The sequence below is a fragment of the Belonocnema kinseyi genome, chromosome 1 (assembly GCF_010883055.1).
Source record: "Belonocnema kinseyi isolate 2016_QV_RU_SX_M_011 chromosome 1, B_treatae_v1, whole genome shotgun sequence".
Taxonomy (NCBI): Eukaryota; Metazoa; Arthropoda; class Insecta; order Hymenoptera; family Cynipidae; genus Belonocnema; species Belonocnema kinseyi.
In genome coordinates, this window is record NC_046657.1 from 169,743,908 (window position 1) to 169,751,465 (window position 7,558).

Below are 7,558 nucleotides of genomic sequence, written 5' to 3' on the forward strand. Positions count from 1 at the left end.
TATAGCAATATTTTTTAATTAAGAATAGATATTGAAGTATTCTTTTGTAACGAAAAGTTCAGTACAAAAAAAATTGCAATATACCCAAACTTCTAAAGAAAGATTCTTCTTAAAATCATAATTGTGTATTGTATTACATACCAAGAATACATTGATGAATGATATAATCTTTTAGCAACCTTATAAACTTTAACGCAAGATCTCTGGACATATATTTTTTCATCATATATAGAGCACTTTTTGAGATATTAAAGTCTCTATCCATAAGAGTATGTAATGTTGAAACCTGCAAAAAAAAGTCTTGCAAAACAAATATATATTTGATCAATTTGATTTGATCGGTAATATAATTTGCTATTGAACGTACAAATTCATGTTTCAATTAATTATCTTTTAATTTTTCATTAAATTCATCAAACATGGACAGTTCACTAAAAGAAAGTTCTAAATTATTATTAAAAATAAATCATATTGCTGCAGGAAACAGTCCAACTTTAATTGCTGAAGCTCGCAATATATCGTCCGCTGCATCCAGCCTGTTTAGTATTTCGTACTGCCGAACAGTAATTCCCTTTATCGCAGCTAACAGAAGTTGAATATCTGAAGAAATAAGTAAATTATGCTTAATAATTTGTTTTCACAGAAATCAAACCGATATATAATATATGAAGAATTATAAACCTAAATTATTTTTACCTGATGATACAGTTTTGCTTTTGTCTCTCGTTTTTCCTTTTGTTTCTCTTTATTTACACTAATTTATGGACCAGGATATATTTCTTTGCAAGATGAATCTAAAGAAAAAACTAGAAAGAAATGAAATTAATTTCCAATAATAAATAACGTTGACATTTAGAATTTTATTTGTACTAATGCTGCTACATATTATTGTTATTATACTTTACCGTTAAAAACATGCTTGCTAGTACTTGAAATAGCAAGATTTTCCCTAATTTCGAACTGTTGTTGAAACATGTTTTGATTTACATGTTAAAATTTATTTCTCTTGATTTTGTGTGCAATCGTCCTCAAAGCTGTTTTTAATGAGGAATAGATTTTTTTTACAAACAGTTTTATTTTTTTATTTAATCGTACTGTTCAGTTGCATTTAACTTACTATTCCCTCCTGAAAAATAATAATCTTTTATTAAAAATGACATAAATAATTTGATAATTTTGTATTCAAAGGGTAAGGTTTACATGATAAATGAAGTTACCTCTTGCTGTATTCCTGTTTTTAGATTTCCTTTTATTCTTTTTTGTTTGATCTTCAGAGCAAGGTCTAGATTTATTCTTTTTTGAAAGGAGAATTGCCTTCAATTCCATATCTGCCCAAGAGGAGTCAGACTCGTCAGATGAGGAACAAAAAATTGTCTTAGCGTCAGAGATTTTAGGCAAATCACACTGCTTTACCCTTTCCATATATTTCTTTTTTATATTATCACCTTTTTCATCACTGTTCAAATCTGAATCAGCCGTGTAAACAACGTGATCATCATTTTAAAGTATAAGTTAGCTTTGATGTTTCATCTTCATAAGTTTCCAAAACATAGTCAATTCATCAAAAACATTTATCTCTTAAAAAGAATCTTATATTTCAATCATTTTTTTATTATGGTCTATGAATGAACTACACATTCTGATAAATTTCAAACATTTCATTTGCACTTTGAAAAACTATTCATCAGGAAAAGCTCAAATAGAGATTCGCAGCAGTGTATACCTTCACCAAGTAAAAAAAAAACTACCAAGAATCCTTATCTGTAATAATTTTTTACCCCGTTTAGATGCTAATATTTTAGAAAATGTATGATTAAAACAAAATAAAATCATTGAAACAACCAATTATCAATATGCGCTCGCCTCTCAATACTAATCTAGCGAAAATGTTGGTAGAAATGTTCGAAAAGGACAGTAACAACATATTCTCGATATATTTTGCAGTATTTTTCTATATTTTGAATCGTTTTCAAACGTTACCTATTTAGTGAAAAAAATGGAACATTCAGAGATGACAAAAATAATAAAATTTGAAAAACTATTCAAGGTAACGAAAATTTGTGTACTATGTATCGACAATATGTTACTACATACTTCTTGTTAAAATATGACTTAAATTGGTTTGATAGATTAGGCTGCAGAGATTAGCACAGGTGAAAAATTTATTTTTTTTTTACATTAATTTAATAAGAATGCAGTTTTCATTCAAACTTTATGCCTAACGTTTCATCTGTAAATATATAACTGCATGTTCTCGATATGTACCATATTTTAGAAGAACATAATATCCTTATTAAATAAAACATTTAGTTAGCCATATTTCATGATAATATAAATTCATTGAACCGATTGGTACCACATTTTATCAAGAGATTAGTAGCAAGCATTCTAGATACAGTTATCAAAAAATGTCTATATCTTGAATAGTTTCGAAAATTTTACGTATTTAGTTTTGAAAAACGAAATTTCAGAAATCACATAAATGGTAAAATTTTAAAAGCTATTCAAGATTTCAGAAATCCTTTCAATACGTATTGAGACTCAAGACTTAAAACTACAGACTTCTCATAAAAATTTGGTGCACCTCATTTAGATGGATTAGGCTGCAGACGTGATCACAGGTGAACATTTTAATTTGTTATAATCATTAAATATTTAGCTTATTTATTAAAAATAATACATAAATACCAAAAATTTTCAATAGTTTAAAGTTTATAACCTACTTTCCCCTTTTTTCCAACAAATATTTTGGGAGCGAAACTTTTCAAACTGTGGATATTTTAACATATATTGATAGATGATCTCCAAGTTCTACGTTTGGGCAGAACTTTATTGCGCAAAAATTAGTTATTTATAGTTACGGTCTACTGATGAGGATTGCGGCCCACTATTCTTGTGGCTACTGTATTTCTATACTAAAGAAGCTCAGACATGCTCAAAAAATTTAAAGACAATTTATAAAGATGACTTAAGTTCATGCCAAAAGCAGAACTACAAAAAATTGCTGTATTTCTATTTTTTCTCCCTGGGTTTCGTAGACTTTTTTCCTGATGTATTGCTATGCTAAAAAATCGAACATATGCTCAGAAATAATTTACATCAGAAGTTTCAAACATTTCATTAAATACAAAAATCAAAATTTGAAAAAAATTGCTGTATTTCAAAATAAGTAACTTTCCGATTTTTTTCTAGCGCATTTTTCTCACTGGAAAGATTTCAAGTACCCGAAAAAATTCTTCTCCTATAACGAAAGATGCTAAGAATTTTTTTCCGAAAACAGGATTGCTTAAATAAGAAATGTCTCTTGGAAAATAACTGGCTGAAATCTGCAACAAAATTAGGAAGACATTTTTTACCTTTAGGTATGTAAAAACATCTAAACTGAAAATATTTGAGAACTCTGCAAAACAAGAAATTTTCGAAGCAGTTTTTTGCACAGGTAACCATGCTGCATTCTTATGGGCAGTGGAAAGTTTTAATTCTGAAAAATTGCAAAAATTGATCAGTTTTGTGTTATAAAATTACTTCCTACATTTCCTTGAATGTTTGATGAGGTTATTATTTTTAATATTTGATATTATAAATCACCTGATTCTATATTTGGAACATATGTAGGATCTAAATCTTGCTCGGTATCATTCTCATCCTGAGAAATCTCCTGCGTAGGAATTTCCAAAATTTCGTATGTGTTAACGTCTGGTAACTTATACCACGTGTCTTGTAATTGTAATTAGACAGAGTTTTACCAGACTGTCTGGTATATTTAACTATACAGTGTATTGTTTCATATTTTACTAAACAGTCTAGTAGGGCTAACCAGGATTCTTGATAACCCAGCTAGACATTTTCCTCCGTACAGGGGTTTTACACTTACTCGTTCTTTTTGTAATTAAAAAGATAAAAATTAATAATCCTACAATCACCGACTTGAAAGTGATATATTCAGAATTTGCGAATTATTGCGATTCAAAAGATATGTAATTTCTCCATCAAGTTTAAAAATTGGGGACGTAATCAATATCGAATTCAATATTGTGTTAAAGTTTCTTCACTTAAACATCTTCAAATTTTCAACCTTCCTAGGAAAGTAATATATCATTGGAATGGGAAAAATTCGTAGATAATGATTATAGCAAAAATTAACCTTGCTGGATAAACTTTGCATGAATCAAACATAATTTACGATTTTTAACCTTGCATGGATAATCCTTCGACTTATAATCGCTCGATTTTTATTAGAGATGCAACGAGAATTGCGACACAGAAAAACGGAGTTGTAAAATTGGTTGTAACTCAAATTTCATTGGTCTACCAATGAGCATTTCAGATGATTTTCATTCTCAACTTTATTCTTCTGAACGTAGTTGCACATCTGGGCATCTACTATCGGCGAGAAAACTATAGGCATCTGCCTTTGATGCTTAACAACTCAGTCAAAAAAATGCATGAAGACGTTTATATAAAAAAATTTTTGTGCTTAGCAGACTGAAAAATGTAAAAAAAGTAAGGATTTTCGGAAACATTTAAGAGCAGCCAAGTTTAGAGCATTATTTCTTATACAAGGGGCGATGGAAAAAATTTTAAAAAATTCATGAGCATGAGGAAAACTGTTGCCAACTAGTTGCAGTTGAGAAATTAAAAAAATTATAATAATTATTGCTGAAAAGTACAAAAATGTGCTACTATAATATCTTCAGTTATAATACAGATATTAAAGCAATTTAAACTACAAACTGTAATGGATAGGCTCTGTATTTATTTTCTATCACCCGGAAGGATGTGTTAGTCTTCTTTTTTGTGAAAATCGCGATATTTTTAGACATTTCTTTTTGTTGAAAAACAAGTGACAGAAAGCAGGGGGGGGGGCTTTTTTGATTTACTGCCGACCGCTGGTGCCATTCTTCGACCCCTGGTTCTGAATGCTTGGATGGCACCTGGCCACGGGACGAGAAAGGGACCAGTGTTCGACAGTAAAAAAAACCGCCTCCCCCCACTGCTTTCTGTCACTTGTTTTCCAACAAAAAAAAATGTATAAAAATATCGCCATTTTCACAAAAAAATAAGACTAACACGTCGTTCCGGGTGATTGAAAATAAATATAGAGCCTATCCATTACAGTTTGCAGTTTGAATCGCTCTAATATTTGTATTAGAACTGAAGATAATATATTTGCACATTTTTGGTACTTTAAAGCAACAATTTTTATTATTTTTTAAATTTCTCAACTGTAACTGGTTCATAACAGTTTTCCTCATACTCGTGAATTTTTTCAAATTTTTCCCATCGCCCCTTGTATAAGAAATAATGCTCTAAACTTGACTGTTCTTAAATGTACCCGAAAGTCCTGACTTTTTTTACATTTTTCAGTCTGGAAAGTACACAAAATTTTTTACATAAACATCATCAAGCCCATTAACGTCGAACACTTTCAGCTTTTAAATGACTGTGTTTTTGTTGCGCTAGCATTTTTTTGACAGAGTTGTTAAGATTCAAAGGCAGATGCCTATAGTTTTCTCGCCGATAGCAGGGAAATGTATCATTTTGAGACTGAATTTTGGTTCATGCCGAGAGTTGTGGAGTGCTGAACTGCGCTGTCAACCACCTGAACACCTGTTAAAGCAATTATAAGCTTTGCGACATTAAACTTAATAATTGTTAATGAGCAAACTAATGGAAATAATATTTACTTTATTTTCAAATTTCTTTAATTTAACAGTGCGTACTAGTCACGTCAAATAAAATGAGATCTTTCTACTGCAACTTCCAAATGTCAGGTTAGTCATGGCCGTCGACATTTATACCAAAACTGGGATGTAAAGACAAAGTCATGACCGTCTACGGTCACGACTTAGTTTTTACATCCCGGCTTTAGTGGTATGAATGTCATGTAGGTTTTGATTAACCTAAGATTTGGAAATTATATCACTCCAAGCACAAGTTTTATTACAAGGCACTAATACTCTCTGGTAAATGGAAGAAAATTAAAAGTTAGGTAATTATTATTATAACTTCCTCAAATTTGTTGCAACGTAATTGAATATCGATTTGGTGTACTTTGGAGGATCGGCGATTTTCTGTGGACGCCAGCGCTGTCTATCGTCGTTTAACTTCATTAAATTGAGGAGAACTGGGGATTCCCATCTGTCAGTTTCTATTTGCGCGTTTTGCTAAATGGTAATTAATAAATTCTAATTCTTGACAATAGTCTAATTTATTTCGGAAGAGATATATCAGCACGCAAAATTTTGTTTCGTGTTTTATGTTGCTGATTCTACATGTTTTATTGAAATTTTCTCACTTCAGCATGACGAAGTAGAAGAGATCAAAATTATTCTCCTAATCTCAGTGAAACTTTTACCGAAATATGTTTAATTTCGAAACGTTGCAAGTCTTACCAGGTGTATACATATGAAACCGGTATTTTTTCAAGAAAAAAACACATTTATTTCAAGAGAATGATAACAAATATTTTATTCAAAGTATGCGCCCTCGCTGGCTACACATTTTGTCCAGCTCTCAGGCAATTTATGGATACCTTTCCAAAAAAAGTCTTCGTTTTTGACAGATGACAATACGCCAATTAGCACAAATGGTAAGTTCCGACAGTGCCTACAAGTGTGCCTACTGGCCGCTAAATGGCAATACCGGTTTCATATGTATACACCTGGTAGCTGTAACAAATCTTAACTTTTGTTTTTCTGGGTTGTTTTAAATCTGGTATCCCTATTTATAGCTCGAATTTATTCACACTTTGCCGTATTTCTATTGCTGCTAATTGCAATATAATATTTCTCAACACAGAAAAAGTAGGAGAAAACATAAAGCCCACACGGAAATAATTAGTCGCTTAAAGATTCATCGAATTTGTGTGTTAGTCTCGGATAAAAGAAGAAGTCGAGTAAAGTTTTTAAAGTGTTAAAGAATGTGATCAATAATTATCTGCAAATTATGAAACATTTTAGAAGAATTGAAAAATGTTAATTGCAGAGTTTAAGTAAACAGCTCAACAGTCGCTGAAAATGTAAAACGCAAGGGCGATATCTTCTCTGACCTTGTTGACGAGAGTCTCAGCGACAATCGAAGAAAATCTAGAAGAAAGGGAAGAAAAAAAATATTATTTATCGCATCACAAGTTCAACACACACCCACGATTCTATGCACCCCCCCCCCCCCCCCCACACACACACACAAAATGTTTTTCCAGTATACCCGACTTTTTGACTTATACTATACACAAACGTATACTAAACTAACTTAATACTACCGAATATAACGCTGAATACACCTACGGACTAACGCAGTTTCTCCCGCTGAAAGTCAATGAACGGCCCTTATATACTCACTAGGCGTTTCTTTCACGGCTTGTGAGAATCAGAGCCGTATCTGTAGTATGGAAGGCCCTGAGAATGTCTCACTGTTGAGAAAGCTCGTATAAACAAAATGTTTTATTGATTTCAGATATAATTTAACTGTACTTAACAATGTTATAGGCACGACAATTTTAGAAAGCTTATTCATTTATTCTTTCAATTGTAATGTAATTTATAATATAATTATC

General features: G+C 31.3%; 1 protein-coding gene across 2 annotated transcripts in view; it reads left to right on the forward strand.

The window, feature by feature from the left end:
• LOC117172666 overlaps nucleotides 1-7,558 on the forward strand; it is a 32,669-nt gene that overhangs the window by 14,444 nt on the left and 10,667 nt on the right. The window contains exon 4 of one of the 2 annotated variants that reach the window (XR_004467043.1): nucleotides 3,193-3,362. The exons of the other annotated variant lie outside the window; for it this stretch is intronic. The gene's annotated coding sequence lies outside the window, so the exon portion shown is untranslated. The remainder of the gene's footprint in view (nucleotides 1-3,192; nucleotides 3,363-7,558) is intronic. 2 annotated transcript variants of the gene reach the window in all.